Source organism: Triturus cristatus, chromosome 6 (assembly GCF_964204655.1).
Source record: "Triturus cristatus chromosome 6, aTriCri1.1, whole genome shotgun sequence".
Lineage (NCBI taxonomy): Eukaryota > Metazoa > Chordata > Amphibia > Caudata > Salamandridae > Triturus > Triturus cristatus.
In genome coordinates this window covers 419,381,286-419,397,528 of record NC_140589.1, presented here as the reverse complement: position 1 = coordinate 419,397,528, position 16,243 = coordinate 419,381,286, and positions in this window count along the sequence as shown.

The window sequence follows — 16,243 nt, the reverse complement described above, 5'->3', positions numbered from 1 at the left end:
TGGCCGCTGAGCACCGGGCCAAAAACCCAAGTAACCCCCCTTGCAAAACCAGGTGGTTTTGAGATAGGCAATTTTGATGTCGCCTCACTACGTTTTGGGCCCTTGCCTGTCACGGCTACTTGGGCCTCCCACACAAGTGAGGCCCCATTTTTACCGGGAGACCCGGGGGAATGCTGGGTGGTGGGAAATTTTAGTGAGCCGGTGATGCCACAACTTTCCCAAACAAAAATGTGTGAAAAAAGTGATTCTTTCAGCTAAAATTGAGGTTTGCATTGGATTCTGGGTAAGGAAACGTTGGGGGACCTACGCAAGCCATACCTCCCTGGAAGCACACTGGTGTCTAGTTTTCAGAAATGTATAAGTTTGCTAGGTTTCCCAAGGTGCCCGCAGAGCTAGGGTTCATAAACTACAGCTAGGCACTTTGCCAAAAAAGGGTCATTTTTCACTGCGAAATTGAGGTGTGACCACGTTGCGTTTTGCGCCGTTTCCTGTCGCGGGCACTAGGCCGACCCGCACAAATGAGGTACCGTTTTTCTCGTAAGTCTTTGGGGAACGCGCGGTGGGTGGAAATTTGTGGATCCACGCAGATTCCGGAACTTTCCACCACAGAAATGTGGGGAAAATGTGTTTTTTTGGACAATTTTTTAGGTTTGCAAGGGATTCTGGGTAACAGACCCTGGTGGGAGGCAGTCAAGTCACCCCATCCTGGATTTCCCTGGGTGTCTAGTTTTCAAAAATGTATAAGTATGCTAGGTTTCCCAAGGTGCCCGCAGAGCTAGGGTTCAAAAACTAGAGCTAGGCACTTTGCCAAAAAAGGGTCCTTTTTCAATGCGATATTGAGGTGTGACCATGTTGCATTTTGCGCCGTTTCCTGTCGTGGGTACTAGGCCGACCCGCACAAGTGAGGTACTATTTTTCTCGTAAGACTTTGGGGAACGCGGGGTGGACAGAAATTTGTGGCTCCACGCAGATTCCGGAACTTTCCACCACAGAAATGTGGAGAAAAGATGTTTCTTTGACAATTTTTTAGGTTTGCAAAGGATTCTGGGTAACAGACCATGGTGGGAGGCAGTCAAGTCACCCCATCCTGGATTCCCCTGGGTGTCTAGTTTAAAAAAATTTATAGGTTTGCTAGGTTTCCCAAGGTGACCGCAGAGCTACGGTTCGAAAACTAGAGCTAGGCACTTTGCCAAAAAAGGGTCATTTTTCACTGCGAAATTGAGGTGTGACCACGTTGCGTTTTGCGCCGTTTCCTGTCGCGGGCACTAGGCCAACCCGCACAAGTGAGGTACCATTTTTCTCGTAAGACTTTGGGGAATGCGGGGGGTGGAAATTTATAGATCCACACAGATTTCAGAACTTTCCACCACAGAAATGTGGGGAAAATGTCTTTTTTTGGACAATTTTTTAGGTTTGCAAGGAATTTTGGGTAACAGAACCTGGTGGGAGGCAGTCAAGTCACCCCATACTGGATTCCCCTCGGTGTCTAGTTATCAAAAATTTATAGGTTTGCAACATTTCACTAGGTTCCGGCAGAGCTAGTGTTCAAAAACTACAGCTAGACACTTTGCAAAAAAAGGGTACATTTTCATTGTGAAAATGTGATGTGTTCACGTTGGGTTTTGAGCCATTTCCTGTTGTGGGCATTATGCCTACCCACACAAGTGAGGTACCATTTTTATCGGGAGACTTAGGGTAATTCAGATTTATAAAGGAACTGTTATTACCTATTGACTTTCGATGCATTTCTGCCTTCCAAATGAAAGTCATTGTGTAAAAAAGAAGTCATTTTAAACAATGACTGATAATTCTCATGCTAGTATGAGTATTCCCAATTTCGTAAATGTGCAAATATCTACTATTTCTAAACTCCATATTTTGTTCCCATTTTAGAAATACATAGGTGTCTTTCATACCGATTTTTCCATATACACATTTTTACAGAATAATTACTATATACCCGGTACATAATAAAAAACCATTGCATGTTGCTGCTCACTTTTTGGCTCTGGGTTCGTCGGGTTCTTGGTGAACCTACAAGTCCTATATATCCCCACAACCAGTAATGTCCAGCGGCTGTAACAGTATATTGCTTTCAAAGAGCTGTCATAATTAGAAGAAGTTACAGGTGAAAACGTTGACACAAAAGGCTGTTTTTTTCAACTAATTTTCAATTTATCCTATATTTAACAGTTAGTTTCTATAAAGAAACCTTGATGGATCTACACAAATGACCCCTTGCTGAATTCAGAACGTTGTCTACTTCTCTAAAATGTATAGCTTTCCAGGATCCATTATTGCTTTCGTACCCATTTCTACCATTAACTGGAAGGAGGTCAAAAGCAAAAAAACCAGCAAAAATAGGCTATGTCCCAGAAAAATGCCAAAACTGTGTAAAAAATGTTGGGATTTCTGACAAAAGTCTGGTATCCCCTAAAAGCTTGGAAAATAGTGATTTCAGCCCCACAAACCCTTTTTTGATAACATTTGCAGGGAAAAACCCCAGATGTTTTTATTTGCAGCCTGTTTTTCCAATTTTTCCCCAAAAAAACAATATTTTGCTGTATTTTGGCTCATTTCTGTGACCCCTCCAGGGGAATCCACAAACCCTGAGTATCTTTAGAATACCCATGCTGTTGGAAGAAAAGGATGCAAATTTGGCGTGGATACCTTCTGTGGTCAAAAAGTTACAGGGGCCTCATCACGCACTACCCCAAATAGCCAAAAAAAGGCTTGGCACAGGAGGGGGAAAAGGTCTGGCAGCGAAGGGGTTAAAGTCTGTGATGATTTCTGTGTACCTCCACTGACCAGGTGCAACCAGCTCCGTGCATCCGAATCCAATGGCACGTGGCTGTGAGGTGTTAATGACTACTGCCACTGGCTTACACTGAGGTCAGCAGGGCTCACAATTCAGATCGAGTTGTGATTCTTTAACTACAGAATTCAGTAGGCAACTAACTACAATGTCTTGAAATATACATAATATTCTTTTAGTATATTTGCTTGAAGAATTTTTTTTAGATGAGTTATATGTTTAGTACAATGGTGAAATTCATCTTGCATGCTCAAAGGATCACTGAATAGTCTTCACAGTGGACAGTAGAAATCGCAGTTCGAATTGTTTTGATTTATTTATTGCAGAGTTTTCTGTAATTTATGTTGTTTTATTCTGGGAAGGGGAAGTAAGAAGTATTAATGGATGTCTGTGTGACTAATGCCTTCAATTTACACTGAAGACAGCAGTGTTCACAATTCAGATTGAGTCGGTATTGTAGATGATGCAGTCCTGTAGGAAAAGACATTGCTGCAGTGCGCTCTGTCCGCACCATGCATACGCTTCATCGCAGGCTCCGCACACGCTTTTTCTTGCTTCGCGTACAACAAACTGTGTAGCTCAAGTCCACCTTACGTAGCTGTGGGTCTTTGCTGACCACCCTCTCTGACCTACACTGCAATCAGCAGTGTTAACAATTGAGATTGAGTCGCTATTGCAGATGATGCAGTGTTGATGGCAACAGACATTGCTGCTAGTTTGTCCCGCTCGCAGCATGCTTCATCGCTGGCTGTGCACATGCTGAATGCTTTTGATGTGGCTATCTGAGTGCACTAGTCCTGATGGACCCTTTATGATACAATCTTTTTGTGTTTTATTTCAGATCTACTGCCTGTATCTCAGTATAACACAAGTTATGGTTCTTTTACAATAGAATCTTTTCTGTATTATTTCACATCTAGTGTCCCTACCTTACTACAGCACAAACTATTGACCCTTTTATTATTGAATCTCTCTGTGTGATCCAATGATTAGTGTTGTAATTGATGCTAGCAGCAACCATTCTCTGAGGGCTGGTTTACACTCACCCCACATGCATCCAGCACAGACGTCACTGGATATGTGACCCTGGTAATAAAAAGGAGTCGAGCGCACGTGCCCGTACCCAGTTCCACTATCTATCTGTGTCCGTGTGTTCATTATCTATGGATGATAGTGCCCCTGGGACGTACCACATTAAATTGTGCTGTGGATAGCGTATGCAAGCATGTTACCTCTGGCAGTAGGGAAAACTATGGTTATGTACGTTTTAGGTGTGCCTATCACAGGTGGAAGGCTACTTTACAGACCATGAATATTGATGAAGATGATGGTTGCATGTTGCATGTAGTGTAAGATATGTGTATATAGCAAAACGTTTTCAAAAAAGCCCTCTAAGCAGAAGAGGTGTGACTCATCAAATGCTTTAAAAAGATTGACTAAAATGGGTGGGAAATGTTATGAACCAATCAAATGCTTTTTTTTTAAGGTCACATGGCAATCGTGCACTCAGCGCGCAAGGAGACCGCACCCAACGCGATTTTGAGAAAATATATTTACTATAATATAAGTTCATTACAGTTAGAAATATACAAATGTTTAAAATATTTTAGATTATTGCTTGCTCTCATATACACTTTAAAGTTATGTAGATAAAGTTTGAGACATACAAAACAAATGAGGGAATGGTGTACCCGGCGTGGCACCATACGTCTATGACGTAACACAGAGCCTGGCAGCGTGCAGTCATCGCATACGCAATGCGCAGTGGGCACGACTCCATACGTACATGACGTAACACACGGCTTGGTATTGCGTATCCGTCGCATACCAAAGTAGCAGCTGGCGCGACCTTATACGTATATGTTCTCATGCGGGACGTGGTGCCACAAACTCGTCGGTTACGAAATGCGCATCATTTCAGTATGGCGATAGGATTCGCGTGCTGATGGAGCTTGGTAGACTACCAGTAGGGGAAAAAAAAAAAATTATATAGATTATTTTTTTGAAGATATACAACATTACATAATTTTTAAAGTTAAAAAAAGGTTTATAGAGTTCCAAAATATTAGAAAAAAATGTGAAAAAATATAGGTTTTATAAATATTAAAATAAATTAACAATTAAAAACCTTCGAAATTCACTGAAAAAACCATAGCTTTCAGGGACGTTCTAGTTAGTTGGACATTTCACTCATAGAAAACCATAGAAACTCCCCTGTTATAGTTTGTTGAGCTAACTATAACTTGTGTCCGCGCAATGCACTGCTGATGATGTCACATATTACATCATTCATGACATGGTCAGTGACATCACTGATGACATCTCAAATGACATCACTGATGACATCACTGATGATTTCATTCAGTGACTATGTGTATTGAAGAATGAATCGGTGTATAAGAGTCAGGATGGATGATTAAGTAGGTGTGTAACTGACTAAGTGAGTGATTAATTGTGTCTTACTTAATACATGTGTATATTACGTACTGGCGGTCGCCAGTAGGTAGTTATAGTTACAACCTAGCTTCCATCGGAAAAGCATTTTTTGATTTGCTAATAACTATGGCGTCGTTTGATGAATCTCTGCGAAATTCTCCTAAAAAAAGGGTATCCAGGTCAGCTCCTATCCTGAAAGTTTGGGGGTGATTTGTCAAGAAAAAAGGGGGGGTCCCAAAACGTGTTTTCCCCATGTTAATTTCCATAGGAAATTTTGCGACGAGCTACAGCCCGAACTGCTTAACGGAATTACCCCAAATTTGACAGAGGGGTAGAGCTTTGTTCAGAAAGCGACTTTTTTTTAAATGGTGTAAATCCGTTCAGTAGTTTTTGAGAAATTCAAAGTATAAGAGTCAAAAAATAAATTTCCCATAGGAAACTTTGTGCAAGGCTAGAGCCGAAACTACTGAACGGAATTACCCCAAATTTGGCAAAAGGGTAGTGCTTGGATCAGAAAGTGAACTTTTTTTAAATGGTGTATATCCATTCAGTAGTTGCTGAGAAATTAGAAAAATAAAAGTTTCTATATCTGGGCGGAGCCTAAGTCCCGTGCACGAGCTTCACTGTGATTGGCTGTCAACACTCCAAACCAGGAAGTGTTGGCAGCCATCTTGTGACTCGGTAGAAGCGAGTGACCAGAAAATAGAGAAACAAATGTATAAAACAAGAGAAGGGGGCAGGGTAGAAACACCCTGAACGCCTAGGCCTGCTCAGGGGTCCCAGAAGGACCCTCAGGGCCAAAGAAAGTATCGGCGCAATTCACGCTGGAGTTGCGGGTTCCCGCGTTTCATTTTAATGAGACCCTGGGGTGGGCTACGTCCCAGCGGCATTTCTTAAAAAATAATAGCGGGGCTCGCTGGGGCTGTGGGGGCCAGCTGGGGTCCCCGCAGACCCAGGGCTTTACTCATGTTGGGAGGGGGGTGGCGTGTCCCCCCTCCTGGAGTCCTCCATGTGTTTATAACTTTGGCGTTGTTTGACAAATCTTTACTAAATTTTCCAAAAAGTTTCTCTTTTTTGATCAGCTCCTATCTTGAAAGTTTAGTGGTGTATTGAGGACGTAAAAGGTTGGTTGTTGATTGAAAGCAGGTTTATTGCAAGATATTTGCACCCACGACCGGAGCCATCCAGCTGAGAAGACATATTACAGGGTGATTGGTGAAGAGGGGTCTGATAAAAAAGGGGGGGGTCCAAAAGAGTGTTTTCTCAATACATTTTCCATAGGAAACTTTCGACAAGGCTACAGGTCAAACTGCTGAACAGAATTTCGCCAAATTTGGCAGGGAGAAAGGTCTTGGTCCAGAAAGCGCGCTTTTGTTGCAATGGTGTAAATCCGTTGAGTAGTTTTTGAGATATGAAAGGAAAAAATATATATATCTGGATGGTGCCTAACTCCCAAGCACGAGCTTGCCTCTGATTGGCTGTTAACACTTCAAACCAGGAAGTGTTCTCTGATTGGCTGCTAACACTTCAAAACAGGAAGTGTTAGCAGCCATCTTGTGCCTTGCATCGAGTGAAAATATAAAAGAAAGGTCCTTGGGCAATTTAATATACCGGAGCTCTGTCGGTGCGAGATACCCCTTTAACGCTGCGTCTCCCTACATCAGCAGGTAACGCACCCTTTTCCCCCATCAACAGCATACCTCCAACAACATTCTTGGGCCCGCAAGTCTCCCTCCGTGAACCACTTGTTGGCTAACAGCTCTTCAGGTGCGAGTTCTCGGGCCCGCAGTTGTATCTGTGAAGCCAAGACTGGAAATATATTGCAGGTCTCTCTCTGCGAGATATGTTCTTCACGGTCCCTCTCCCCACATCACTATTCCGCAGCTATTCTTTGGAAGCCGATGGCCCGCATCTTTCCCTGTACCAGTCGGCCCTTTGCGAGCTGGCCCGCAGCTCTCCCTCTGCGAACTGACGGGATGCGGTCCTCCCTCTATGAGCCTGCCAGTCGGCTCACAGCTCTTCATCTACGAGCCAGCCTGCCGGCTCGTAAGTCTCTGAGCACAGATGCAATGGAGGCAATGATCAAGCAGGTTGGATACCCAACACTGCTCCGACATCCCCCAGCAGGAGCTCCTTGTCCGCCATCCCCCCTCACCCCCACCCCCCACAAACAAATGTGACAGTCACGTTAGGGAATCTGGAACGTAAAAAATTGGGTAATGTTGTTTAATTATTAATAAGAAGATGCTTGTGAGGTTGGACAAATAAGAATCTTAGTCATGTATGGATTTACATCTAAAACATTTTATTAAAACAAAACAACAACAAATAAAACTATGTACAGCCATGTCGTGTCATCGCTGGACCATTTGTGAATCACAGCCTGCAAGACAAAAAGAAAGATAAGATGGTGCGTCATGCGTCCAGCAAATGAGAAAAAGAAAGAGAGAAAGAGTGAGCGAGAGGGAGAGAGAGAAAAACAAAGAGAGAGTGAGAGAGAAAGGAAGACAAAGTAAGAGAGAACGAGTGAGAGAGAGAAAGAGAGAAAGAGTGAGATAGAAGGAAGAGAGAAAGAGAGAAACAGTGTGAGAGAGAGGAAGAGAGAGAGAGAGTGAGAGAGAGGAAGACAGAGAAAGCATGAGAGAGAGGAAGACAGAGAAAGAGTGAGAGAGAGAAAGAGTAAGATACAATGAAAAGAGAGAGTGATAAACAGTGTGAGAGAGAGGAAGAGAGAGAGAGAAAGAGTGAGTGAGAGTAAGAGAGAGAAAGAAAGACTGAGAGAGGGGAAGCGACAGAGAAAGAGAGAAAGTTTTAGAGAGAGAAAGGAAGAGAGGGAGTGTTGACACTGGATAAAATCTTCGTAGCTCACCTTTCTGCCACCGGTGTGTCTCCAACCCCGTACCGGGACATAGTGCACCCTCAAGATTAGTCATCTAAAATATAGTATAGAATTAGTAATTGCAGAGTACATACAACTGCACACGCATAATTCTCTGTTTCGCTGCTGCATACTCAGGCTGCTTAACCCCATCCACTCTCACTGGTCGGAGGTGTCTGTGTGCTCTTATGTGCCCAGGCTGCTGCACACTATCCACTCCCACTGCCCAGAGGTGACTGCCCGCTGCTGCGGAAATAAGCCTCTCTGCTCACCTTCTGCCACCGGCATGTGTGTAAGAGGGTCCACCACATGCCAAAGCAACTTTCTCAGGTGTTTTCAGGAGGGCCATGCATCATCACTGGTTCTACACGCGTTCAGTTATGGTGGTGTTGGGGGGGGACGTCGATTCATGAATCACAGCCTGTTAGATAAAAAGCAAGATAAGATTGTGCGTCATGCATACATCAAAGGAGAGAGAGAGAAAGAAAGAGTGACAGGAAAACAGAGAGAAAAAGAAAGAAAGAGTGAGAGGAAGACAGAGAGAAACAGTGGGAGTGAGAGGAAGAGAAAGAGAAAAAGAAAGAAACAGTGAGAGGAAGGCAGAGAGAAAGAGTGAGAGAGATGAAGAGAGAGAGAAAGAGTGAGAGAGAGGAAGAGAGAAAGAGTGAGAGAGAGGGAGAGAAAGAGTGAGAATGAGAGAGAGAGAGAGAGAGAAAGAGTGAGAGAGAGGAAGACAGATAAATAGAGAAAGAGAAAAAGAGTGGGATACAAGGAAGAGAGAAAGAGAGAAACAGTGTAATAGAGGAAGAGAGAGAGAAATAGTGTGAGAGAGAGGAAGAGAGAGAGAGAAAGAGTGAGAGAGAGGAAGAGAGAGAAAGAAAGACTGAGAGAGAGAGGAAGAGACAGAGAAAGAGAGAAAGTGTGAGTGAGAGAAAGGAAGAGATGGAGAAGGAGAGGGAGTGTTGATACCAGAGAAAATCTTCGCAGCTCACCTTTCTGCCACCAGTGTGTCTCTAACCATGTACCGGGACATAGTGCACCCTCAAGTTTAGTCATCCAAAAGATAGTTTAGAATTAGTAATTGCAGAGTACATACAACTGCACACGCGTAATTTTCTGTTTTGCTGCTGCGCACTCAGGCTGCTGCACCCCATCCACTCTCACTGGTCAGAGGTGTCTGTGTGCTCTTATGTGCCCAGGCTGCTGCACACTATCCACTCTCACTGTCCAGAGGTGACTGACCGCTGCTGCAGAAAGATGCCTCTCTGCTCACCTTCCGCCACACAAATTCAGCTGTGGTGGCAATGATTGGCGGGAGTTCCGTGATGGGGGGCCTCAATTTGTGAATCACAGCCTGTTAAATGAAAAGCAAGGTAAGATTGTGCATCATGCGTCCATCAAATTAGAGATAGAGAGAGAAAGAAAGAGTGAGAGGAAGACCGAGAGAAAAAGAAAGAAAGAGGAAGAGGAAGACAGAGAGAAAGAGAGAAACAGTGAGAGTGAAAAAAGAGAGAGAGAAAAAGAAAGAAAGAGTGAGAGGAAGACAGAGAGAAAAGAGAAAGAGTGAGAGAGACGAAGAGAGAAACAGTGAAAGAGAGGAAGAGAGAGAGGGAAAGAGTGTGAGGAAGAGAGAGAGAAAGAGAAAGAGAGAAACAGTGTGAGAGGAAGAGAGAGAGAAAGAGTGTGAAGGAGAGAAAGGAAGAGATGAAAAGGGACAGTGAGTTCCCATACCATGGACAAAGCCCTCATAGCTCACCTTTATGCCTCAGCTGTGTCTACAATCACGTGCTGGGACCTAGTGGAGCCCTCAAGCTCCCACATCTGAAGCATAGTAAAGAATTAGTAATGGCAGAGTATATACGACTGCGCACGCCTAAATCGCTGTTCCGCTGAAATAGTTCAGATGTAATCGAAGTATAATGATTAAAAAGATTTATTGATGAAGTTTAGGTCAGATCCACAGAATCACAGAGCCCCACCAGGAGCAGCTCCCTTGCTGCTCAGCCCATTATCCCAACTGATACTCATCCACCAGGCATCCCCAACATTCTATCATCTCATCACACATACCAACATTCCACTGTACATCCACACTGGCTGAGCAGCAAGACAGATAAGCAAGAAAGATGTATTTCACGTTAACCAAGATACCAAGATACAACATCTGCATTTGTGCATCCAGGCTACGGCACATCATCCACTCCCACCGCCCAGAGGTGTCTGCCCGCCCCTGCAAACCCAGACCTCACTGCTCACCTTTTCACGGACAGGGCACCCTGCATGTCATGTAGCCCCACTCCACAGGCCACCAGGTCTCACATTTGGTGCTGCGTCTTGATTTTGCCATGGCAGAGGACATACCAGTGCATCCATCATCATCGCAGGCTGCACACCCGCTCAGCTCTTGCGGTGTCACTAACTCAGTGACCAGCGATTCAACGCCACGTGGCGGTAGGCCTGCTCTGTCTTATGGCCCAGGCCTACACTTCGGTCCAGCAGGGCACACAAAACCTGAGCTGTCCAGACCGCCGGGATGGGCCATCACTGCAGGCTGCACACCCGCTCAGTGGACCGAAAGTCACCGTCCCATGCCGGTGTGCCTGTGCTGGCCGCAGTGTATCCGGTGATAGCAACTCTGAAATGGCATTGAGCACGTGCGCCCGGTCTTTTTTATTGGGAGGGTCACGTGTCCTGTGACGCCTGTGCTGGATGGGTGTGGTGTTGGTGTTTACTAGCCGTGAGGGAGTGGCTATGGCGTACTGACAACTAGGGTGTGACCAGCAGATCACTGCAATGAAAATCTGGGCCACATAGCATTGTTGTCCTTCCCTGTAAGCGTAAGTAGAGTAGGCTGGCCTGGCGTATGCCAGTCCTGCGTGAGGCTGTGAAGAATGACTCCGGAGCTATTGGCGTGGCTCCATTTTAAGCTGTATGGGGAATCAACTGATGCTCTCATGCGGGTGTTCTTGTTGTAGTGCTGCCGTCACCCGGGTCGCAAGCGTCAATGTGTCCCTCTGTGAGCCAAGTCCCACAACATGGCCAACATGGAAGATACGGAGAATCACTGACCCTACATTCATCCATAGTTCCACACAAGTAAGATGGTGGACATGACACACCTATGTGGATGTGAATGTTTATTGCACATTCAGTGGAGTATTGCAGCTGTAGCAATACAGGGACATGCAAAGCCCAAATTTCAGTTTTTGGGACATGGAGGGCAGCCAATTAGAGACTAGCTTGTTTTCGGAGAGTAGGCTGTGCCAATATATGTACTTATACAATCACTCCGCCAATCCCCATGCACCCTATAAATTCACTATACACTCTCTTTGCAGTACTCTCATCATCCAGTCTCTACGTACGTACTTGTACAATGACCGAGACAAAGTTACATAACCAAAGTTTTCTCCCAATGTCAAAGGTAAGTTGGTTGCATACGCTGTCCAGAGCACAATGTAATCTGGTAGGGCCCAGGAAAAGCATGTTGCATACATAATGAACACACAGACACAGATAGATAGTGGAACTGGGTACGGACACGTGTGCTCGACTCCTTTTTATTACCAGGTTCACATGTTCAGTGACGTCTGTGCTAGATGCGTGTGGGGTGAGTGTTAGCCAGCCCTCCGGGAATGGTTGGTGTTGACAACAAGTACAACAGTAATCATTGAATCAGACAAAGAGATTCAATCATAAAGGGTCAATGATTTGTGCTGCACTACGTAGGGGCACCAGATGTGAAATAATACACAAATGATTCTATCGTAAAGGGTCAATGACTTGTGGTACACTGAGGTAGGGGCACCAGATGTGAAATTATACACAAAATATTGTATCATAAAAGGTCCATGAGTTGTGCTGCATTGAGATAGGGGCATTAGAAGCATTTAGCGTGTGCACAGCCAGCGATGATGCGTGGTCCAGACGGGACGCACTGGGAGCAATGTCTCTTGCCTACTGGACTGCATCATCTGCAATTGCGACTCGATCTGAATTGTGAGCCCTGCAGTCCGGAATGGAAGGTAGTAGTCAGCACAGACATCGAGAAATGATGTTTGTCACTTCCTCTTGACAAAATCCGAGGACATAGAGTACAATTCTGTCTGCAATGAATAAATCATGTCTCAATGTAAATTGTGAGCTCTGCTGACCGCAGTGTAGATAACAAAAGATGAAATATGTATGGAATACATTGTCGAAATGCGTAGGTTTCGGGGACGTTATTGTTAGTTGCCTACTGGACTCTGAAATTAATGAATCAAGACTGAATTTGAACTTTGAGCTCTGCTGGTCGCAGTATAGACTGCCATTCAGTGTTCCTTTGGACTTGCAAGATGAATTTGGTCATTGTACTAAAGCTATAATTGATATCAAAAATGTTCTTGAAGCAAGAATACTAAAAGGATTTTGTGCAGGTTTCAGGGACATTGTAGTTAGTTGCCTACTGGACTCTGTAATTAATGAATTAAGACTTACTTTTAATTGTGAGCCGTGCTGATCACAGTCTAGGCCAGAGGCAGCGGTCAGCAAGGGCCCACAGCCACGTGGTGTTGAGTTGAGCTGCACAGTTAGTGGCATCAGAAGCATTCAGCGTGTGCAGAGCCTGCGATGATGTGTGGTCTGGGCAGGCCGCACTGGTAGCAATGTCTTTTGTCTAATTAATTCTGCCTCAGTAAGGCCACATGACGGTGACTCGGGGTGCACTGAGTTAGTGGCACCTGAAACACTCAGCGTGTGTGCACCCTGCGATGATGCGTGATCCGGGCAGGCCGTACTGGTAGCAATGTCTTGTGTCTAATGATTTCTGCCTAAATAAGTCCACGTGGCATTGACTTGTGGTGCACTGAGTTAGTGGTGCCTCTGGCGTTCAGCGTGTGCACAGCGTGCGATGAGGTGTGGTCCGTACCAGCCACACTGCGAGCAATGTGTCTTGCCTACTGGACTGCATCATCTGCAATCGCGACTCCATCTGAATTGTGAGCCCTGCTGTCCACAGTGTAGATCAAAGGCAGTAGTGTGTACAGACGTAACTGCAGTGCTGTGCCACTGTGCTTGCAGGGGGCCTGTGTTTCGATGAGGCCCGCGGTCATGGCGGCAGAAAGCGCCCTTTTTTTTAAATGGTGTAAATCCGTTCAGTAGTTCCTGAGAAGTTCAAAAAATAGAGGTCTAAAAAGCAATATCCCATAGGAAACTTTAGACACGGTTATAGCAAAAAATGCTGAACGGAATTACACCAAATTGGGCAAAATGGTACTGCTTGGCTCAGAAAGCGATTTTTTTTTTAAAAATGGTGTAAATCCGTTCAGTAGTTTTTGAGAAATTTGAGAAATAAAGATAGTGATATCTAGAGGCACGGAGGATCCGCGCACCCTCCCGATCACGAGCTTAATGCTAATTAACTGTCAACACTCCAAACAAGGAAGTGTTGGCAGCCATCTTGTGCCTCGGTAGAACCGAGGCATAAGAAAACAGAAAAAGAATCACGAAAAACAAGAAAAGGCGGCAGGGTAGAAACACCCTGACCCCCTAGGCCTTCTCAGGGGGTCCCACAAGGACCCCCAGGGCCAAAAAAAACATTTTTTTAAATAATAAAAATCGTCGAGATTGGCGCAACTAGCGCGAATTTCGGCCAGAAATAAAAAAAAACGAAGTGCGGTCTCCTGCGCTTTGTTTAATTAGGCCCCCGGGTGGGCCAGGTCCTGGGGGCAGTTAAAAAATGTGTGGGGTGCCCCAATCCCCCCCACAGTGCACCGGGGACTGCCACCCACAGGGCTTTTCAAAAATATTTGCGGGGGTCATACGGCCCCCCGCAGCCCCGGGGACCGCCACCCCCGGGGCTTCTTTTCTAATCTGTGGGGGGCCTCTAAGGCCCCCCAAGCCCCTGAGACCACCACCCCCAGGGCTTTCATTAATTAATTAGTGGGGCACACGGCCCCCCGCTGACCCGGGGACCACCTCCCCAGGGGATTTTAAAAAAAAATTACTCCTGTGTGGGGGGCTCGAGCCCCCCACATGCCCCAGGGACTGCCACCTCCCCAGGGCACTAATTAGGTAAATTCAGGGGTTCGTTACGGACCCCCAAGCCCCGGGGACCACCACCTCCCCAGGGTTTTGCCAATGTAATGGGAGGGGGGCCCCTCCTGGAGTCTGTGATGGCCCTGGAGACCTAAACTCTAAAACACTACCACTAGGGCCAGCTCCTGCAGTGTCCCGGGGTGCCCACCCTCAGGACACTGCTGTTTGCTATGGCAGGGCGGGAGCCTCACGGCTCCCGCCCTGTCATAGCAAACTGGGGTTTGGGTTTTGGAAGAGAGAGCAGGAAACCTGCTCTCTCTTCCAAAATCCAAACCACATTGCTTTTCCACATGGGGAGCTGCATGTCAGCAGCTCCCCATGTGGAAAACCAATGCCGGCTCCCGCAGGACGTGGGAAGCCGGCAGGGACCGTGGGGGAATTGCGGCTCCCCCCATGGTCCACAACGAGGTGGCCAGGACCCAGGGGATGGGGTCCTCGGGGCCAGAAGTGGCCAGGGAGGGGGCCACACGGCCTCCCTCCATAGTAATAAAAAAATATGGCCATGCAATGGGGGATGGGGTCCCCGGGTCCCGAATTGGCCACGGGAGGAGGGCCCACGTGGCCCCCTTCCCGTTAATAAATTTTCTTTTTTTTTTAATTTGGGGGTCAGGCCCTGGGGGATGGGGTCCCCAGGTCCCCAAAAAAGTAAAAGAAGGGGTCCACACAGCCCCCTTACAAAAAAAAAACCGCAATTGTGTATAGGCTCCGCCCCCTCCAAGCAAAACTCTGCAAACGCGGCCTGTGGGGCGTTTTAAGTTGGGGAATGAATTCCCTGTATATACAGAGGGTCCCTGGTGGCCAACTAGCCCACCAAGTACTTCCAGTAAGTGCCACAGGGGTGCGTTTCAGAGAGGTGGTCCAGGCCATGCCCCTTTTTACACCTCTCTGCAACACAGCTCTGTGGCGCTTACTGGAGGTACTTGGTGGGCTAGTTGGCCACCAGGGAACCCCAGTATTGAAGGGGAATTCATTCCCCAACTTAAAACACGCCACAGGGGGTGTTTGCAGAGTGTTGTTTGGAGGGTGTGCAAACGTGCCCTGTGGCACGTTTTAGGTTGGGGAATTAATTCTCTTTCAATCCTGAGGGCCCCTGAGGACCAACTAGCCCATCAGGTACCTCCAAAAAGCACCAGAGGCCTGCGTTGCAGAGAGGTGGTCCAGGCCACACCCCTTTTTTACATCTCTCTGCAATGCAGCTCTGTGGCCCTTACTGGAGGTACCTGGTGGGCTAGATGGAGCCCAGGGACCCTCAGAATTGAAGGGGACTTAATCCCCCAACTTAAAACACGCCACGGGGCGCGTTTGCACAGTGGTATAGGGAGGGAGCGGGTCCTGAGGTGACATGTGTGCAAACAAGCCCTGTGGTGCGTTTTAAGTAGGGTAATTAATTCCCCTTCAATCCTGAGGGCTCCTGGGGGCCAACTTGCCCACCAGGTACCTTTAGTAACTGCCAGAGGACTGCGTTGCAGAGAGGTGGTCCAGACCACGCACCTTTTTACACCTCTCTGCAACGCAGCTCTGTGGCGCTTACTGGAGGTACCTGGTGGGTGAGTTGGACCCCAGAGACCCTCGGGATTCAAGGGGACTTAATTCCCGAACTTAAAATGCACCACAGGGTGCATTTGCACAGTGGTGAAGGGAGCATGCAGCCCCAAACAGTACACAAACACCACTGCACTACTCTAAATCCTAAAACAGTACTCGCTGCATGACTTCCCACACTACACAAACACCACTGTGCTACCCTCAATCCTAAAACACTACTCTCAGCATGACCCCCTACACTACACAAACACCACTACACTGCCGTAAACACTAAAACACTACTCCCAGCATGACCCCCTACACTACACAAACACCACTGCACTACCCTAAACCCCAAAACAGTACTCCCAGCATGACCCCTTACACTACCCAAACATTACTGCATTGTCGTAAACTCTAAAACACTACATCCAGCACGATTCTTACACTACCCAAACACCACTGCACTACCTTAAACCCTAAAACGTTACCTCCGGCACAAACCCACTATA